At 35.3% G+C, this 22,974-nt stretch overlaps 1 protein-coding gene across 1 annotated transcript in view; it reads right to left on the reverse strand.

The window, feature by feature from the left end:
- SHOC2 (soc-2 suppressor of clear homolog (C. elegans)) overlaps positions 1-22,974 on the reverse strand; it is a 98,676-nt gene that overhangs the window by 75,009 nt on the left and 693 nt on the right. The gene's annotated exons all lie outside the window — the stretch shown is intronic.

Raw genomic sequence — 22,974 nt, forward strand, 5'->3', positions numbered from 1 at the left:
GGAGGCGGAGCTTGCAGTGAGCCGAGATCGCGCCACTGCACTCCAGCCTGGGCAACACAGCGAGACTCCATCTCAAAAAAATAAAAAAAAAAAAAGAACCAAATAACCTGGAGTTGAAAGTGCAATCACTGAATTGGAAAACTCACTAGAAGTGGTCAACAGGAGAGATGAGCAGGAAGAAGAAAGAAACAGCAAAGTTGAAGATAAGTCAATTGATATTATCCAGTCTGAGGAACAGAAGAAAAAAAAAAGAATAAAGAAAAAGAAATGGAGCCCCAGAGATGTGTGGAATATCATCAAGTGAACTAACATACTTACAATGGGAGTCCCAGAAGGAAAGAAGGAAAAGAAATAATGGTTGAAAACATCTCAATTCTGAAGAAAAGCATCAATCTACACATTTTAGAAGCTTAACAAACTCCAAGCAAGATAAATTCAAAGAGAATCCACATGAAGGCAGATGATTATCAAACTGCTGATAGACAGAATTCTTTATCTTAGAAAACTGAGGATGAAAAAACTGAAAACAAAGGCAACAAGAGATGTGACTCATCATGTACAAGAGATACTAAATATTAACATTTAATTTCTCATCAGAAAATATAAAGGCCAAAAGGCAGTGGGATGACATATTCAAAGTTCTAAAAGTATTTTTTTAAACTGTCTAAAAGGAATTCTATATCCATAAAAACTATCCTTCAAAAATGAAGGTAAAAGGAAGACATTACCAGATAAGCAAAAACTCAAAAGAACTCATTGCTAACAGACCTGCCCTATTAGAAACACTAAAGTGAGTACTTTGGGTTGAAATGGAAGGACACTAGAAAGTAATTCAAATATACACGAAGAAAAAAATCATAAAAGAAAAAAATCAATACACTGCACTTCATCAAAAATAAAAAGTTTTGCACCACAAATGATCTTGTTAAGAGAATGAAAAAAACAAGCTATATAGACTGGGAGAAAATATTTGAAAACCATGTATTTGACAAATGCCTTACAGTTAAACATAAAAAGAACTCTCAAAACTCAACATTAGGCCAGGCACAGTGGTTCATGCCTCACTTTGGAAGGCTGAGGCAGGTGGATCACTTGAGGCCAGGAGTTCGAGACCGGCCTGGCCAACATGTTGAAACCCCATCTCCACTAAAAATACAAAAATTAGCCGGGCATGGTGGTACATACCTGTAATCCCAGCTACCTGGGAGACTGAGGCACCAGAATCACTTGAGTCTGGGAGGCGGAGGTTGCAGTGAGACAAGATCGCACCACTACACTCCAGCCGGGGCGACAGAGGAAAATGCTGTCTCAAAAAACAAAAAACAAAAAACAAAACAAAAAAAAAACCTCAACATTAATAAAAGAAATAATACAAGTAGAAAATGGGCAAAACACTCAAGCAGATATTTCACGGAAAAGGAGATACAGAAAACAAGTATGTTCAAGTAAGATGTTCAGTATCATTAATCAATAGGCAAATGCAAATTAAAATCACAATGACAGATCACTACAAACCTATCAGAAATTAGGAAAAAAAAGTGAGAGATGGGGAGAGAGAAATAATTTAAATACCAACTATTTTAAAAATTAGTTGGGTATGGTGGCATGTACCTGTAGTCTCAGATACTTGGGAGGCTGAGGTGGAAGGACTGCTTGAGCCTAGGAGGTGGAGGTTGCAGTGAATAGAGATTGTGCAAACTGCACTCCAGTCTGGGCAACAGAGCTAGACCCTGTCACGAGAAAAAAAAAAAAAAAAAAAACAACCAACACAAACACCACTATTTTGTCTTTCCTCAGGAAAGACAAATGTGTGTGGTCAATCCATAGAAAGAGTGTGTGAATCATTTTTCAACATATCCAAACATCCTATAAAATGTATACCAATTATCCAAGTGGCCAGGTTGAGTGGATGGTGACAGTTCCTCAATTTGTTAAAAGAAAAAATCTAAATTAAAGACAACAGAAAACTATTAAATAAGAGAGGAACTGATAAAATCATCACAGTAAATAAAGATGACAAGAAACAGAATCAGCAAATTGAAATGTTCATAAACGTGCTGTAATACCTAAGCAGCACCTGAATAATTTGTTAATATAACCTCCATATAAAATTGTATAACTATGAATAACTTAATTTACATATATGACACATGCAAAATTACATGTATTACACTTTCAACATTTACAGGACTTTGAATGGACATTTTTAATATACACTATTTTCACATATATGCTGACTTTTGAACCTAACCCTAAAGATGTGCCTTCTTCCTAATATGATTCATTTCTTTTCTAAGAAAAATATAAAGTATGTGAGAGTTATGCATCTCTGAAAGAGGCACAGAAGAAGAAACAGAAGAACATGCACCACAATTAATATAAAGATTAGACACATAAACCCCAAGAAACTTTGATGAAACAAGATTAGGAAAGGCAGTATTGCTTTCCAGTCTTGGCAAACTGAGTAAAATGAGTGGCCCACAAAATACACAAAATCCACATGTCTATCTCAAAAAAAAATTTTCTCCTATCATTTCAGTCCTGATTCTATAGATAGCACTAATAATTTTTATCATTCTGGTAGTTAAAAGAGAAACTTCTTCCAATAATACATTATGTCTAAATGCATAATTCATATAACCAAGAAGCCAATTATTTTCAACTAAGAAACCAATTATATATAACCAAGAAGCCAATTATCTTTCTGAAAAGTATGTTAAAAAAATATATATTCTATAAATTTAAATTCAGTACCTTAGAGATTAACTTCACAGTCATTTAAGTCCACTTTTCCATTAATAGTAGGAAAATATTTCCACAATTGACCAATAGGAAGGGATGATGTAGCTCAATTGAGAAAAGAATCCAACTCATCCATTCTTGGCCTGTGCACCAATTCTTAAAAACTAGCACTGATTATTCCTTAGTATAATATTGGTAAGGGTACATGCTTATTTTAAAACTACTTTTTCTCGGCCGGGCGCGGTGGCTCAAGCCTGTAATCCCAGCACTTTGGGAGGCCGAGAGGGGCGGATCACGAGGTCAGGAGATCGAGACCATACTGGCTAACGCAGTGAAACCCCGTCTCTACTAAAATAAAAACACAAAAAACTAGCCGGGCGAGGTGACGGGCGCCTGTAGTCCCAGCTACTCGGGAGGCTGAGGCAGGAGAATGGCTAAACCCGGGAGGCGGAGCTTGCAGTGAGCTGAGATCCGGCCACTGCACTCCAGCCTGGGCGACAGAGCGAGACTCCGTCTCAAAAAAAAAAAAAACTACTTTTTCTCTTGCCTAGCAGAAAAATAATTCAGAGAAGTGAGGGGGAAACTAGATGTCTAGAAACTTGAGTTCTACGTATATTAAAGTTGACATACCTCATAATCTAACATCAAAGATGACTTGGTATCTTACCTCAATTCTCATGTTGAGTGGAGATACCACCTAGCTTTCCATCTCAAAAGTAATGTACTCAAAAGTAATCCCAGAACTTTTGGAAGCCAAGGTAGGGGGATTGGTTGAGGCCAGAAGTTCTAGACCACCCTGGGCAACATAAGGAAACCCTGTTTCTACAATAAATAAAAAAAAATTGCCAGGCATGGTGGCATGTGATTATGGTCCCAGCTACTCAGGAGGCTAAGGTAAGAGGATGGCTTGAGCCCAAGAGATAGGGGCTCCAGTGAGCCACGATCGTACCACTGCACTCCACTCTGGGTGACACAGTGAGACCGAGTCTCAAAAAAATAAATAAATAAAATTTTTAAGGCAGTAAAAAAAACAGCAAAAAAAAATCTGGAGATACAGGATTTGGTTCCAATGTGACTTAGGCAAAAGAAGCTACATTTCTAGGCTTCAGTTTTTACATCTGAAAAATAAGTCAGGAGGGCTACAAGATCTCTAAAATTCCTCCTACTAAGACTTAACAGAAAGTAGTTCCAAAGGAGATCAATTTTTGATGTTTAATACATAGAAGGCGCTCAAGAATTACTTTTAGTCTGGAAAATAGACTGTAACAAAATTTCCATGTCAAAAAATTCTCAGATTTATAGAAAACACACTACTACAGTTAAATGTTCTTATTATATTTACATCCTGGGACAGCAATTATTATTTGTCCCTATTAAAAAGCAACTGACACGCAAATACATGTTTTGAAATACCATAACAATATACTGATCTGAAAATACTCTATAATATATTCTCCGCATTTCCCAAAATGTATTTCTACAACATTCAGTTCCATTATCAAATAGGTTTGGGATAAGATGTGCTTCCAATGTAATTACACTCTTTAAGTAGAAATTATTAGTGTTCTATACATTCTTCGCAAAGTACATTATTATATTACATAGAAGATACCCCAAATTTATTTGGATCACAAAACCCTTTTTGAGAAATATCTATCAATATCTCATAGTGTTTCAATTGCTCAAAGTACATTTATTTAGTACTAAACACAGGCACTATCATCAAATTAAAACACTGAATTTTATTATAAATTATTAAAAATGTAATTGAGATTTTAAAAATACTGAAATGATCAATAATTGAAGTAACAAAGGCTAAAAACTGAAAGCTCCAATAATCTACCAAGCATTAAAATTTTCTGTGAAGCTATGTGTTTTTATATTTGAGACTAAGAAATATATAGTCAGTCACATAAAAGAAACGGGGTGGAAAAAATACTTAGCTTCTCTTCACAGGTAAAATTAAACTCAGGCAAATGAATATAAGAATATGTTCAAATCAGAGAAGAGAAGGCTTGCCCACTAGCTATCAAAATTTTTCAAATGTATTTCTTTAACACATAGGGCCAATTAAGTGAGGAAATTAAATGGACATTACCCTTGAAAAACAAGATGCCATTCAGAATACCAGATTATTCCAGAACTAACATTCATTAAGCCAAAGGACTTAAAAATATTCTAGTAGCAGAACTTAGCACATGTAAGTTTAATTTTCAGATTCAGCTGAAAGAAGAATCATCATCTAAGGCAAACTGTAGAACTGATGAGCCCTCTAAAACTAAACCCTAGCTTTAGTTATTAGTCTGTAGGCATTAGTCTCTGGTCTCATGCTTAATTCTTAATTCTAGACTTAACAGTTTCATTCTTAATGCTTTCTAATGCACAAGACTTCCTAACTACAAACTGATACAATCAAACTCATATGTTAAATTGTGATTTTGTTTAATAAAAAAAAATTTATCCAAAAGAACCTCTGTAAATGAACTATTTTTGGCTTTCAGAAAACTACATCAAAACATTTTATTCCTTAAAGTGATCTTAATTCTGACAAAACTGGACTGACCTATAGCTGTTAGGCTTTCTGATGTGAAATGGCAGGAGAAAGATGGTATGGTCCCCTCTTTTCCTCTGAAAAATATCTGAAAACAACTAGGAGAGGAGAGTGAGAAACAGAAACACAAACTACATCTTCAACAAACTAGGACATATCCCTAACCACACTATATGAGGAAGTCTACTAAATACAGTGAAGGTAAAGAGGGATGCTAGAAGAGCTCAAGCCAGGGAAATGGCTTGCATCTTCAAATCTTAAAACTACTAGTTCAGTTCTGTAAATTACATGACAGTCAGAAAAGCAAACCCAACAGTCCCTTGCTTGAAACATCTGAAGCTTTCACAGACCTCATTTGGCATCACTAAAACATAGAGTCAGGATTGGACCAAAAAAAAAAAAAAGGACATGCCCTTTCCTAAGAAAAGATGATGCAGACTAATCAAGATAAATACTGCCATAGTAAATGACTGTTTCTCAAAGATTTAAAGAGAGAATCCTTTGAGAATCTAAGCAAAAAACATTACTATCTTAACATGTGAAGGAGAAGGGAATCAATGTTTAAAAATCAGTGAAGCAGGTTGGGTGTGGTGGCTCACGCCTGTAATCCCAGCACTTTGGGAGGCCCAGGCAGGCGGATCACCTGAGGTCAGGAGTTTGAGACCAGCCTGGTCAACATGGTGAAACCCCGTCTCAACTAAAAAAAAAAAAAAAAAAGCCGGGCGCGGTGGCTCAAGCCTGTAATCCCAGCACTTTGGGAGGCCGAGACGGGCGGATCACGAGGTCAGGAGATCGAGACCATCCTGGCTAACACGGTGAAACCCCGTCTCTACTAAAAAAAATACAAAAAAAAAACTAGCCGGGCGAGGTGGCGGGCGCCTGTAGTCCCAGCTACTCCGGAGGCTGAGGCAGGAGAATGGCGTAAACCCGGGAGGCGGAGCTTGCAGTGAGCTGAGATCCGGCCACTGCACTCCAGTCCCGGCCACAGAGCGAGACTCCGCCTCAAAAAAAAAAAAAAAAAAAAAACACAAAAATTAGCTGGGCAGGGTGAGAAGTGTCTGTAATCCCAGCTACTCAGGAGGCTGAGGCTGGAAAATCACTTGAACCCAGGAGGTGGAGGTTGCAGTGAGCCAAGATCGCACCATTACACTCCAGCCTGGGTGACAATAGTGAAACCCCATCTCAAAAAAAAACAAAAAAAAAAAATCAGTGAAGCAATATCTAGAGTATTCAAGAATTTATCCCCAGCATGAAACCAACAGGTAAACATCACTAAATATACAAAACCCTAAGGAATATTGTTTTCATAAACTTGAAGAAAATACTCGACGATAAAGCTCAGCCATCTAAAAGATTTTTAAAAAACTATCTGAAAGAACAAACTTTGAGCATTTGAATGCACTCAACTATTGGTCTAAAACTATGGCAAAGGCTACAGAATATAACATAATTGTTACAATTCCTGACAATGTTTTTATATAACCAACAAAACGTGAGAGTAAACAGATTAAGGAATGCTAATAGCTTTATACTGTACTGTTTTACATCTTTAAGTATATTTCCATTGTTAACATACCTTATCTCTTAGTCCATTAGTTATAAAAGATGAGGCTATAACCATAATGCTATAATAAATATAAACAAGCTAAATAAATTCATTTTTTTAAAGTCCCAGATTAGATCTCAAAATAGAATGTAACTATATGAACACAAGACTCCCCTAACCCCCAAATCTGAATGGATGAAAATGAAATAGAGATTTACATATTCAAAATGACACAGGCATTTATAAGCACAAGCACATTCACACTAGCATAATCTGTAACAGCAATACATGAAAACACCTGAATGTCCACCTACTAGGACCTAGTTAGATAAATTAAAGTTTATCAAGGGAATACTATGTAGTTAATAAAAAGAACGGGGCAACAATTGAGTTTGTATAGCAAATGGGCTAAAAGACTCCGGAGCCAAACTGCCGGATGCTGGAGTTCACCTTCCAGCTGACAACTTACTAGCATGTCATTTAAAGTTTCTGTGCCTCAGTTTGTTCCTCTGTGATAAGCGAATAATATTTACTTACTTCTCACGTTTGTGATGAAAATTAGTAATCAATACAAAAACACTTGTTAGAGCCTAGAAAAAGCACTAGGTGTTAGATATTATTACAGTTAAGTGAGAAAAAGTGAACTGTAGAACAGCATAGTATGCTATCATTTACAAAAAACTTAAAATATATACATATATGTGCATAAAATATACATATATGTGCATAAAATACACATATATGTATAAAATATGTGCAGAAGGATGAATAAACTCATAGTAGTTTCCCAGGAACAGAAACTAGGTAGAAGAGGTTTCAGAGTGGGAGAAAGATTTACTTAACCTTTCTATACTTTAATTTTACACCACATGCATGTATGGACTAGACAAATACTACTACTTAAGTTACCTTTAAAACTCTTAAAGAATCTAGGATGACTACACACAGTGCCACTTTTCTGGTTAGTTCTCTGTCTACCATGCCTAAGGTACATTCACTCAATTCAAGGGTCACACAAACAGCAAATTCTCAGAGGTAAATGTATGTCCCCCAGATATCACAGAGTTCAGGTATTTCATGTTGTCACCATATAAAATATAAAAGGAACATATCTTAGGAGACAACACTGTAAGGACATATGTAAAGGGAGTGTTCACTGCAATGTGCATATAAACAGCAAAATATTGGAAATAACCTAATGTACATCAATAGACTAAATTATGGTACTATGCAATATTGTATGGATATTAAAAATGACAGCATAGTGTAACTTTATGTGTATAATTTTTGTATATAAATAAGAAATAGTAAATTCTAGACTCTTTCCACATGGGAATACAGATATATTTCATCTTTCCATTGACAATGATTTGTGATATGGTTATATCATAATTTAATCATTCCTATTATCAACTGATATTTAGGTTGTTTCTATTTTCCATTTTTTAATCTTGTTTTCACCAAGATATATAATGCTTCACTGAACATAAATCTTCACCCACAGGGACTAATATTTCTGTAAGGCAAATTCCTGAAAGTAGAACTGTCAGGTCCAAACTAATATGCATTTTAAATTTTTATATGTACTTCCAAACTGCCTTCTTCCAAAGAGCCTGCATCAACTTATACTCTTCCAGTCTTGTAAATTAGTAATCATTTTCATCAATCTGATGTATGAAAAATGATATATTATTTAAATCTATGTAATTAGTAGTAAAAGTGTACAAATATTTCCATTCCTCCACCGTTTGTGGTGTTCATACAAAATACAGCTAAAAACTACATCATGTCTAACACACACTGTGGCTTTTTTAATTTGCCAGAATTTAATCTTTGGGAGCCTCACATAAAAATCCAAACTTTTCATTAAAAAAAAAACAAAAGATATGGGCATCACTGGACTGGATCCACATTTCTTTTGTTTGTTTTTTCAGAGATAGGGTCTTACCACATTGTCTAGGCTAGAGTGCAGTGGCTGTTCACAGGTGTGATCAGTGTGCACTGCAGCCCTGAACTCCTGTGCTCAAGAGATCCTCCCACCACAGCCTCCACAGTAGTGGGACTACAGGTGCTTGCCACTGCGCCCAGCTGTGTATTTCTTAATGTCGAAAATCAACTGGCATTGAAAAGGAGCTGCCCTCTCCAAGTGTTCTCCAATTCAACCACCGCATGTACTTCCCCTACTGGGTTCACTCATTTATGTTACCCGCCTGGTCTCCTGTAATAATTAAAGTTTAATATTCCAGTTCTGTTGGTTTATTTGGCTACACACTGGCTATTAAGATTCTTTGTATAAATGATAATACCTTATCTTGTACAAACATAAGTATTTGCTGTTAATTTTCTTTTAACTTAATCATAATAATCATAAATATATATAAAATTTTGAAAGTCTAGAAGAACATCCATAAAGTGTTAGCAATGCTATCCTTCAACTACAGGTGATTTTCACTTTTTATCTCTGTATGTATACCTTTTAAATTGTATAATGAGCAATCACTCCTTTCATAATTAGAAAAAAAAACTACTCTCATTTTGAAATAAAATATATATAACACTAACCATTACGTTAATTTTTAAACTGATAAAGGATAAAGCCAATTAAAACTTTACCTACAAGGAAAACCTGACTGCATAAGAGACCTAAATAATAATCAGAGATTGTTTAGTCTATGATTACCCATAAAGAACTTAATAGATTTACTACTTCCAGCCAGAATTACAATATAAATTGTTTTTACAAGTGGCATTCAGAAGTACATGGAATGATATGACTCACTTTAAAGTTGTAAAACAAGTTTTTGAATATTAGCAGTTCAGAAAACCAATGTTCTCCAATTATATTTAAATTTTTATAAAGATAAAATATAAAAAGTATATTTTCATTTGGTCAACATTTATACTAAGTGTAACGCACTTAGTATACCTTGCACTTTGCAAGGTGCAAACCATGCAATAACAATAAAGCACAATCCTTGCCTGAAAGCTTATACACAAGTGAGTAAAGCAAGAAAAAAATCGAGTAAGTGCTGCTGAAACACAAAGGGAAGGCACTTGAATTAGCCTTACAGGTTAGGGGAATTGGAGGTTAGCCTTGGAGGTTAGCCTTAGAGGTTAGCCTTAGAGGTTAGGTAACATCTAAGTAGGAATCAACCAAAAAAGGTGAAAGGGGGCCAGGAATACAGGTGGTGTCATCCTGACTTCTCTCTCCCCTTGGATGTTTACATTCTGACAATCACCAAATCCTATCAATTTTTCTCCCCAGATTTCTCAATGCCATTGGCTTCTCTTCATTCTCACTGCCATTACCATGCTACAAGGTATACCAAATTCTGTCTTCTAATAGCCTTCTAACTGGTCTCACCATATTCACTTTCCCATCCTGTTCTTAACCTAATCACTATGTTGTAATTAGTGATCTTTCAAACACTGAGATCTAATCAGGTTAATGTCCAATTAAAAGAACTGAGGGGAGCCCTCAGGATTAAACCCAAATTTCTTAATAATTCACATGTCTTGAAGATCTGGTCCCTGTGTACTTTTGCCACACTCTTAATATTTCCCATCTTGCACTATGGTCACATGAACTTCTTTTACATCCCTTGGCAGAGCCTTCTATCTCCTGTCTCCAGGACTTTGCACAAGCTATATTCTTCTGCCAGAAACACAGATTTACAATTCTTCGCTGAGCTAACTCCTACTTACTCTTCAGACCTCAGCTTAGAGGTCTGGGAAGCCTTTTCCTAATTATTTAAAAGCCTTTCTGCATATCACCTCCTCTGTGTTCCCACTTAAAACTTCCCCTAACAGAACACTTATCATGCTATTATTAGACTTGGCAGGTTAGTTGTCCCACTCTCTCATTTAAAGGTAATGGGAAAACAGGAACCCTTCTGCCTTTTTCACAGTTGTACTCTAGTACTTAGGACAATACTTAGAATATTTAGCACATAAAACACTTATATTTATTGAAAGAACAATAAATACTTGCTAATTTGGCTTTATCTGCCATTCTAGACAGCAATTTTTACTCTATAAAGTACTCTACAACATAATATTATGAACCCATTGAGCACAAAATAAATGCCCAATAAATACTGGTTGAATAACATGATAAATGAACAATAAACAAGGTTTCACCTCATGCATGGAGTTCCCCTATATCCGACTTAAAATTAACTCCAGGTCACTCAAATTTTAACATGAATACCTAAAAATGACAAGATTTCAACAGTATTTCCCATTATTTATTATGATATAAAGGCTTCTTATTCTTTTAAATATAAAGAAAGAGCTCTCCCACTTAAATCATGTAAAGCTGTATCTTTTTGCAGTTTAAGAGTTTAAAAGGGAACTTTCAAAATTAGAAGACCAAAAGATTAGTCCAAAGAATGAGAAAACACCCAAAATTAACATGCTCAAAAGAATGTTACTGTTTACAGAGAAATGGAAAAGCACATCTTTAAGCAGCACAAGTGAACCTGAGGTGGGACAGTGGCTAAAGGCTGTCCACAAAAAGAAAATGTTCTACACTTGTCCATTTAACTAGAATTATGTCAAGAATCCACAACTCATAATATCTTCAAATTCATTCATTCAACTTTTTCCCTCCTTGGTAAGGAAGCAAAATAAAATATTTTGGAAAGACATGCAGAGACATGGGACCGATTTATTTTACATAGTAGCAAATGGGATTTGTTTAGGAAATCTGCATTACTTCTTATGGGAAAGCAAAAGACTTTATGTGTAATTTATATGCTAGGAAAACAAGAGTTAGAGCAAAGAACTGAAAATTCCTGTTTACCCAATCCATGATATAAACCATAATTGGGATTACAGCTCTCTTGTACAACACTTCAACTCATCATATGCATAAATTGCAAAATTATCCACCAAAGTCTCACAGTTAAAAGGCAGGGTAGGGAAGAGGGGATTTAAAAGTCTCAAAAGTACTAAGATATAGTGGTAAACGTCAAAGGGTAAAAGACCAAACATTATCTGAAAAGTTTTAAATGCCAAACATCACAAAAAAAAAAAAAAAAAAAAACACACAGAGACTTACTTGTGAATATTTGCTTAAATTGCCTTTCTTGCCAAGGAACTCCAAACATGTCACATACATAACTTAAGTATTCCCAAGATATACTTTACTTCTCATTTCCCATGCAAACTGGCAGTTATTTAATTACCAGTGTAAAGCAAAAAAGAAAATTTAACTGCTACATACACTAAGATGACTACAATATTCAACATAGTATTTTCAAAGACAAAAAGATTTTCAGATCTTTTAAGCTAAAAAATGTTAATTAAATTTAACTACTACCTTTTCGCACATATAAACCATACATTTCTTCACTAGGTCTATCTCATTATAAATCCTTTCCATTACTCACTCTATTAACTATCAGAAACTGTCAGGAAAAAAATGAAAAAAAATAAATGCACTATCAATAACAAGACTAAGAATGTGTGATCTCAAGGTATCTTATATTTGAGTATCAGTCAGTATTTAGTAAGCTGCCATGATTATAAAACAGCTAGCCTTTCTTACACTTAGTCCATTTTTGAGACTTAGAGAAAGACCTGTGCGTTCAACTATTTATATACTATCCTAACAATTTGGTTTATTAAATAGAACTTATATATTTTGGGTTTTAAAAATATAACCTCATTTATCTCTGTATTACATTTTAAAAAATATCACAAAGCAAAAATCTTCCTCATATAAGATCAAAAGAAACATAATAAGCAGCCATACTCAATTTAAGGGTAATAAGGAATTTCTCCCATCAGAAGTTACTCAAGATACTGAAAGGCAGCTCTTGCTTGTATTTTTTAATATACATAAAGGGATACTTTATTTTTGTAATTTAACACATTAAACACAACCCTACAATTCCCAACTGGTATGTATTATCTACTATCTTGTGAATATAATCCTGCTATGTCCCGAATTGTGTCCTTCCCAAATTCTTATGCTGAAGCTATAACCTCCAACGTGATAGTATTTGAAGATGGGACCTTTGGGAGGTAATTAGGTTTAGATGAGGTCACAAGGGTGGGGTTTTCATAATGGGATTAATGCCCTTGTAAGAGGAGACCAGAGAACTTGCTCTCTCACTTTCTGCCAACTGAGGATACAGCAGGAAGACCACCATCTGTAAGGGACTCTTCATTTGCTCTGAACAGAAATGGCTGGCACCTCAATCTTGGACTTTCTAGCCTTCAGAACTGTGAGAAATATATACTGTCATTTAAGCCACACAGTCTATGGTATTTTATTATAGCAGTTCAAGCAGATTAAGAAAATCTCAAAATAAGATTCCCACATAGGTTAAAGAAGCTTTGATATGAACAAATTTCCATACCACAAACATGTAAATCATACAGTAATTTGCAAGTAGCAAGTGATATACTATTTAAATCATGCTAGGAAGAAAAGAATGTTGACATTAGTGATTCTTCGTTGCTCTTGGAAGCAACTCAAATATTATCAATTTGCATAATTAGTTATAAAAACTGGATAATGGCCATAAGATGTGCTAATGAACAATTTTTATTTTTACCGCATGAATCTACTATTTACAGATTATCAATTTTCAAAGAATTTGAATATGACAAAATATAAGAAAACTTCAATTATATTAAACAATTTCAGCTTTCTTTGGTCAAATAAAAATCTTCAAGATCTTGGCAAAGGATCATTGTTGTTATATTATGGAATTTTTATATATACGCATACATATTTGCAAATACCAGGTACAACTGAGTTCCAATTGAGAAAAAGCCTGGCAAGTTTTTTCCTATGCATTAAGGTATTATTCACAGAGCTAACTCTACAAGAGTTACACAGCTGACTTTTTTTGAGACAGGGTCTGGATCTGTTGCCCAGGCTGGAGTACAGTGGCAAGATCTAGCACAGTGCAACCTCCACCTCCTAGGCTCAAGCCATCCTCCCACCTCAGTCTCCCAAGTAGCTGGGACTACAGATGCATGCCACCACACCCTGTTAATTTTTGTATTTTTGGTAGAGACGGAGTTTCACCATGTTGCCCACGCTGATCTCAAACTCGTGAGCTCAAGCGATCCATCTGCCTCAGCCTCCCAAACTCCTGGGATTACAGATGGGAGCTACTGCACCTGCCATACAGCTGACGTTTAAAACAAATTTAAGTCCATCCTTTTTCATATCACAAAATCTTTTATCTGAAACATTTAATATTAATCTATCTTTTACAACGAGTGCAGGCTCAACTTGGTCCCTTTATAAATTAACAAAATAAGATGGTAAAAGTATGTTTTATCAAATTCCTTTATAACTATATTTTCCTGAATAAAAAAGTAAATAAAAACTAGTGAACTTTTTTTTAATAGTTTCTAATCAATTTCAGTATCTGGTTCTCATAGGTTGAAACAATGCTACAATGACTGCGTTGCACAACAGTCTGGGGAAAATATTTGTTTGTTTGTTGCCCAGGCTGGAGTGCAGTAGTGTGATCTCAGCTCAATGCAACCTCTGCCTCTCGAGTTCAAGCAATTCTCCTGCCTCAGCGTCCCAAGTAGCTGGGATTACAGGCATGTACCACTGCGCCCAGCTAATTTTTGTATTTTTAGTAAAGACGAGGTTTTACCATGTTGCCCAAGCTGTTCTCTAACTCCTGACCTCAGGTGACCCACCCGCCTCAGCCTCCCAAAGTGCTGGGACTACAGGTGTGAGCCACCACACTCGGCCAGGGGAAATATTTAAATAAAAATTATTTTCACGGCCGGGCGCGGTGGCTCAAGCCTGTAATCCCAGCACATTGGGAGGCCGAGATGGGTGGATCACGAGGTCAGGAGATCGAGACCATCCTGGCTAACACGGTGAAACCCCATCTCTACTAAAAAAAAATACAAAAATCTAGCCGGGCGTGGTGGCGGGTGCCTGTAGTCCCAGCTACTCGGGAGGCTGAGGCAGGAAAATGGCGTGAACCCGGGAGGCAGGGCTTACAGTGAGCTGAGATCCGGCCACTGCACTCCAGCCTGGGCGACAGAGCGAGACTCCGTCTCAAAAAAAAAAAAAAAAAAAATTATTTTCACTAAAAGTTTTAAGTATTGTACACAAGCATCATCAGAATATTTATACCAGAGTTATCAAACTTTTCCTAATAAAAGAGTGTTGTGTTTTAAAAATAGTGACTCCATTTTACAAGTCATTTTTCTCAAGCCTCCAAATAATTATTTTCACAAGCCTTATTTACAACCTAAAACATTACCACCTGATTTACTCAAACATTCACTAACCATCATTATATCTGACTATCTTAAGGTGCTTGGTGCCCAACACAAAGCCTGACACAGTCTCACATCATTTTGAGGTTTCAGTATGCTTTGTTCTTGTCCCAAATACTCATATTCTGTTGTACTACTATAAGCTATTATATAACAGGAGGTGGGGAAATTTTAAAAAATACTGCAGCACTACCAGCCATTTAGCATACTGAGTTCCCACAGTTGCTTAGTGGGTGTTCTGAAACTAGGCCATTTTCTAGTATTAAGAATTTCAAATCACTACTTCCAAAGTACAGAAATAAATGTCTTCAAGATTAAATCATAAAACCTTACTATTTTAAGCCGCCTAGTATATAAGCATCCCATTTCTATGAGTTTAGAGTTGCAATTAGCACAAGGTAGATAAACCAGTATTTCTTTTAGGAGCAAAATAACTAGCTCTCCCACCTATCCTTAATAGTCACAGAATTCAAGAGTTGCAATATTTAAATAAAACATAATTTATTTGAACCAGAAATAAAGCTCTGGTGAAATTTTGAATTCACTATATATATATATATATATATACACACACATATATATCCCAGATATATACAAACCCAAACTGAATTAAATATAATCTATTTCAGGTCACCCAATCTGTCAGACACCACATACTTTTAGCAAAGAACTATGACTTTCAACCTAATTTTCCCAGTACAGGTAACCAGGAAATGCCAAGGAATTAAGCTTATTTTCTTTAACAGAATAAAAGTGGAAGAAATACTTAGCTATTTTGTCTTATCAGTGCAACAGGTTATGTTTTCATTAGAAGTGGATCAAGAAAAACATGTTGCTACTCAATTTTACATATTTCATAGCAAAGTAAACAAAGAAACACATGATAAGTATAACATCTACCTCTACAAATTATAAAGTAGTATATTATACTGCACTGATTCAGTACTTTCAGATAATTTGTTACAACTTAATTTTGTTCAATAAATACTGTTACTTAGTATGTTTTACCTCATTAAGCAAACCTTTCCAGTAAGAAAAGCTTAACACAGTAAGTTTTAAACTGTATCATTTTGAATGGAATTTTTCCAAAATACATGATCTTATGTTACCATTAACAAAATGTACTAATATCCAATAATCTCTTCTTCATGATCCTAGATCATTATTTTTATACTATTTTATGTATAAAACAGTGTCTTGAAATATTCTATGTATATTTGTCATAACATTAAGTTGCTATAAACTGCTATTTTTACAAAACGTCTTGCATCTGCTTTTTGAGTGTTTTTCTTCTGCTCTTATTTTCAACTCTGTTATGCCTCTAGGAGTAATTTCAGTCCTTTTTACATTTGGTTACCAAACTTTTAAAAATTGTACACTATGTGAGAATAAAAATGCCTGAATTAAGGCTTGACGGACTCTAAGAACAGAAAATGTGTGTTTAAAAACAAGAACATTATGATATCTCTTTGTCCTTCCTTTGGGCCTGTTCAGTTTGTTTTGGAGCTGTAGACTATTCATCTAAAACTAATTTTTCCACTTGGAGCCGACAAAGTCTAGACATTGTATACTGGTGGAACAGTAAATAAGACAGACATACTCAATGCTCATCTTGAGGCTTACAGTCTAGCAGTAAAGACAGACATCAAACACACAACTACAAAAACAGTGTTATAAAACAGGAAGTACAAGCACTAGGACACCTTAAAACTGAAGAACCTAACTAGGGATCAAAGGAAGGTCTCCCAAAGGACGGGATACAAAATTGAGGCCTGAAGGGTGATTAGAGTTTAGCCACACGAAGAGTGCATGAGGTAGTAACCAAGCAGATGACACCAGATAGTTTTAGTTTCCTAGTAAGTAAATCTCAAGATAAATGAGGTGTAACAACATGTTTAAGGCAATTGCTAAAATATGAGTATTTTAAAAAGAAATCTCTCAAATTTCTATAATAAAAATAATTACAAGGATCAAGAAATGCAAATGAGAGTGTTTCAACACAGAAAACTATGGCACTTTGCAGGGAATGGAGTTTGGGACATCAAAATTAAGCCTCACTATGCCCTGGAAGAAGTATTAAATTATATTGCATGAAAGGTCAGGCATGGTGGCTCACACTTGTAATCCCAGCACTTTGGGAGGGCAAGGCAAGTGGACTGTTTGAACTCAGGAGTTTGAGACCAGCCTGGGCAACATGGCAAAACCTAGTCTCTACAAAAAATAGAAAAATTAGCCAGGCATGGTGGCACACACCTGTAGTCCTCGTTACACGAGAGGTTAAAGTGGGAGGATCACTTGAGCCCAGGGAGGTCAGGGCTGCAATGAGCCCCATGATTGTGCCACTGCACTCTAGTCTGGGTGACAGAGCGAGACCCTGTCTTGAAAACAAAACAAAAAAACCCCACAAAAACAACAAAAAAATACTGCGTGAAAAAGAGACCCTGTCTCAAAAACAAAAAAACCCAAAAAATACTGCATGAAAAATTACTCAATTCTCAAGTTCAGAAAACTTTTAAATCACACAAGCCAATTACAAAGTCTGCTTCTAGGATATAACTGTTGACCATACAGTCTGACTTACCTAAAGAGAGGCACTGTCAAGTAAGTATGGAAAATATTTTTTAATGTATACTCAAAAAAAAGTACATTTTAAATGATTATGCAAAAAAAAAACTTTGCCAAAATTCTAAGAAAGTTAATAAATGTTACTCTTAACATGAAACATAAATGCTGAGAAAAGATATTTCAGTATGTGTTTTTTAATTTTTTTGAGACAGAGTCTCACTCTGTCACCTAGGCTGGAATGCAGTAGCACGTTCTTGGCTCACCGCAACCTCCACCTCCAGGGTTCAAGAGATTCTCCTGCCTCAGCCTCCGGAGTAGCTGGGATTACAGGTGCCTGCCACCACGCCCAGCTAATTTTTTGTATTTTTAGTAGAGACGGGGTTTCGCTATGTTGGCCAGGCTGGTCTCAAACTCCTGACCTCAAGCGATCCACCCGCCTCAGCCTCTCAAAGTGCAAGGATTACAGGTGAGCCACCACGCCCAGCCTTAAGTATGATTTTGAAACATTATCATTATCCAAGTTCTAAACCTGGGAATTATTACCCACATTACACTGATATATTCTCCTTGTATTTAATTAAAATATTAATGAAAAATAAGTGAAAATGTTTCCCTTCTTTTCACAGGTGTTGAAGGTAAAGCTTTAAGTAATAGTATGGTCAACATTAATACAGATCTGCAGTTCAAAGCCCAAATAAAATTAGAACATAAGAAATATTATTATTAACAATAATATAAGCTTTAATCGAAGCTTATATTACCGTATAACCTAATATTACCGTACAACCTAATATTATTATTAGAATCCAACTGTTATTCTTCTCTAATTGTCCAAATGGACCTGAACATATCTAACCTTTGTGCTTTTACTACCCTCCTCTATCCTACTTATTCCTCAAGTGTTTGTTCCAGTCCTGTCCTCCAGTAGGCAATGCCAGTTATATGTGCAGTCTGAGTCTTAACTCATCTGAGTTTGCCAGTGTATACTGCTGTTAAAAGCATGTGTCACATTGTTTAACAATTAACTATTGACTTGTCCAGTTCATGCAACAAATTCTGAACTTACTGAAAGAAGGAAACATATTTATCTCTGTATCCAGAGAGCCTGGGACACACACGGCATTCAGCAGAAGTTCCATGACATTGGTGAATGTGAAACTGTAGTTACTGAGAAATATTTATAGAACAAAATTGAAAAGTTAAAGACTATTTCCAAGACTGAGAAAGTACTGAAAGCAGGAAGGAGTGTTATACAACACAAAACTGGAAACTGAAAAAAACAAATTTAACTGATCAAATTAACTCCAAGTTGTAGAAAATATGTGTCAGAACAGGCAATTTCCACTTTACCTCCAAGACATTAGAAAAACTAAAAGAAAAGAAGATTTATCTTTGTCAGCTGTAAAATTACTTAAAATTATAGGACTTTTAAATAATAATTGAAGGTAAATAAAGTATTTAAACATTAGAAGTCTTCCTAGTGCTATAAACAAAAGATAGTCATGCAGAAATAATTTATAAAAATACTTCAGGTTCATTTCACACAGGGACAAATTATACCCTTTTTAAAGGTCTCCTGTAATGTTTTAGCTACAAGCAGTATGTTCACTCTTATAAATGAATCCTTAGCTTTTAGAGCATGTACTACTTTTTGCAGTTCTGACCTTTAGAGAAGTTGGAATGAGATATACAGTGTGAAAATGAATTAGTGTTCTTTTAAGTCTTGATAATGGGAATTGCATGCTTTTTCAAGAAGCACATATGCTACCATCATCTCAAAAGCTTAAGGATCCTTTTGTGTGTATAAACTTTGCTTTGTGTGTATAAACTTTGGTAATTAGAATATCCTTTTGTGTGTATAAACTTCGCTTTTGCTGAATTAAAGATGCTGTGTTAAAAAGTTGAGACCCGGGGAAAAATACCAAACAAAACCAGAATGAACACTGATTTATATTAATATAATTCAATTACATATTTTAGAACATAAAAGTTTTTCAGACTTAAGTATGTATGTTTCAACCTGCAATAATAAACATTTTTAAAAACACTCTATAATATATGAAGTTCAAGCATACCACAGGTCATCTATAATTTAGAAATTATTTAGATTTTAAAAGTCAGTTTACACAGTCAGGAAACATAAAAATTCACTATATTAAGAGAAAATATTTCAAAAAAGATCTACAGGGCATGACTTTGATGCAGTGTAACAAGTAAATGAAACAAAATTCAGAAGGCCAAGCAGTTAAAATAGGGATTACAAGGATAGCAGAGATGATATATGTCCATAAATTAGTCTAAGATTCAGCCAACTTATATGTCTAATGCATAACCTATAAAGCATGAAATAAAGGTCTACCAACAAGCAAAAATACGAACTCACTTACTATTTGAAGTACTCATTTAAGTATCACATAAAAGTACTTAATGTATAATTCTACTTCTAAATTACGGTTTCCATCTATTCATCTACAGCAAAATACCAATCCCTACTAATCTTATTAAGAAATGTCAAAATATCCAATTTATATTTAAATTTCCTCTATCAATTGATATTTTATAAACAAGTAGCAGAATTCTCCCAAGTCCAAGCTACAAATCTCAGAACTCACTGAAGGATTTGTGAGTTAACTTGTTTTGTTGTTATTGTTTGGGGTTTTTTTAAAATCTTATTTTGTTATAAGCATAAATCTTATGCTTTTCCAAACATGAAAGATACATGAATGATATAGTAAACCAAATTCTAAAGATATATTTCACTTAATCTTCAGCCTCCAAAAATATGCATCCTTATATCTACATATAGAGTTTATATCTTTTAGTCAAAACACAGATTTTTGTATTTAAATATTTTTACAAAAAAATCAAAATATCTGAACGGTTTAAAGAACAGTCTTCCAGAAATATTAAATTATACAACAAATATTGAAAATGAGTATTTTTAAGGCAAATATGACTATAATTTATCCACCTGTATAATAAAGAATTTCAACTTTATTCACCCATTCTCCATAATTCATACAGGTAAGTCAAAGCAATAACTATACCAACCACTATTCGGAAGCCATCTTTGGAAATATTCCACACACAATTCCAGTTTATGTCTCTCTGATGTGGAGAGAGAAAAGTCATTCTTCCCTGACCCAAGTCACAGAAAAAAACAGTAACATTTTAAAAGCCTAATTCCAGCCAGTGTGACAAAGGAATTTGTAATTTTCATGTTTCTATTTAAACATGAAATGTTTCAAATTTCCAGCTGGCTTGTAGTTCACAAGTTGATGCATGACCTTTACTTGCTACAACTACCAGAAAAACAGCTCTGATGAACTTTCTGAATACGGTAGTTTAAAAACTAAAAAAAAGATCTAGCTGCAAACTACTAATGTATATTTTAATATCACTCTTTAATCCATAATTTATGAGAAAATTTTTAAACTTAAAAATTATATTAATAATGAGTGATCACAAATGTCAACTTTTAATGTAGCTGTTTCTTCAAAAACTGAAGGGGGAATGTGGGGATGGTTAACGGATATAAAAAACACAAAGAATACGATCTAGTATTTGATAGCACAACAGGGTGATCATGCTCAATACATTTAATTGTACATTTTAAAATAAGAGTACAATCGGATATTTGCATCACAAAGGGTAGATGCTTGAGATGATGGGATACCTCATTTACTCTAATGTGATTATGCATTGTATGCCTGTATCAAAATATCTCATATAACCCATAAACACCTACTACGTACCCATAAAAATTAAAAACTAAAAATCAAACTGAACAAGCACCTTGGGAAAATGCCGTACCCTTAAAGATATGTCCATAATTTGAAACTGGGATTTCAATATTGTTTTATATGTTGGCTTTATATTAAATTTCAGCCATTTGAAAGTTATAAACCTTAGACTAAGCTTTTATTTAGTTTTGTCTTTATTTTTGTCTATTTTTCAAATGGGTATTTATAATTACATAAAAAGGTTACAATATACTTTATGTCCAAATAGATAAAAGGTTTATTATACTCAATTTAAGTTCCATATGAGGAGAATGGTCATTTGCGTGCTTTATTCCTGAAATTCTTTCACTGTCACAGAGCAAAACATCAACACCTGATAAATTATAAATATAACCTTACTGAATGTTACAAATTGGATGACATAGCTGAGTCTCTTCAAGTACACAGTAACAGTTCTACAGCCCATGGCATGGAGGACGAGAGTAAAGATTAGTAAGTACACTAAAAAACTGAGGTCTTTAAAATTGAAACTATTTTTCAGTTTTTGCTGCATTTAGTTACAAAAACACTTGGTTACACAAGTGTACCTTAGGATTCTGAAAAACATAACAAAAAGCTTTTGATATAGTAGTCCCTCTTGAGTGGAAACTAGACGCACTCGGTATCGACGAAAAGTATACGAAATGACACAGGTGTAAGCCTACACACTGCTGGTAGTTATCACGCTGGAGGCAAATACTATACAGTCAACATCTGCAACCTAATTTTGCTTCAGCATCCCCAGAGACTTCGAAAATACTTCTTTGGGTAGGTTGCAAAACAGTGCTTCCTCTTTTATTCTCATCACCCCCATTACGATACAAAGCAACAGACAAGAAAATCAAACAGCCAACTATAAGGGCTTAAACACACACACAAAGCATCTTCTTTCTAGCTCCCGAATCGCTATTTATTCCACCTGTTTGTAAATCCATAATTCCACAATAACACAAACTGCCTGCTGAAAGAAAGGAGGGAAGAAGAGAAAAAGAAAGAAAGAGCAAAAAGAAAGAAAAGAAATAAAGAGAAAGAAAGGCAAATTAATGCTTTGGAGTCATTACTCTTCCACCTAGGCATGGGGGGAGGGGGATGGTACAAAAACAATGGATGTTGAGGGGCTGGGGAAAAAAATCTTCTTGCCCCAAAGCCTCTTGTGTTATGAGCCTGGGGGAGTCGGGGGAGAGTGAGACTACTTTTCCTCTCTCCCTAAAAGCTGTACTATCACGGGGAGAGGTTGCCATCCGGCATGTTCTACGAGGCGGTCTCGAAAGGCTACAACTCGCTTCGCCAGGCAACACACCCAGAGCCGATCTAGCACTCTTCACTCAAAGGGTTTTCAGGGAGAGGAGAATGGGAGAGCAAGGTGGGCTCTAGGGAGGGGGCGCGAAGAGACCCCACCCTGTATGACCGCCGCTGCGCCCGGGCCCTCGCCAACGATTTACACGACTTGGGCGCCCTGCGGACTGGGCCTGGGGCCCCCGGGAACCGAGAAGAGCGAGACGGTCCGCTGGGCGCCC

The sequence above is a fragment of the Colobus angolensis genome, unplaced genomic scaffold (assembly GCF_000951035.1).
Source record: "Colobus angolensis palliatus isolate OR3802 unplaced genomic scaffold, Cang.pa_1.0 Scaffold75, whole genome shotgun sequence".
In the NCBI taxonomy this organism is placed as follows: domain Eukaryota; kingdom Metazoa; phylum Chordata; class Mammalia; order Primates; family Cercopithecidae; genus Colobus; species Colobus angolensis.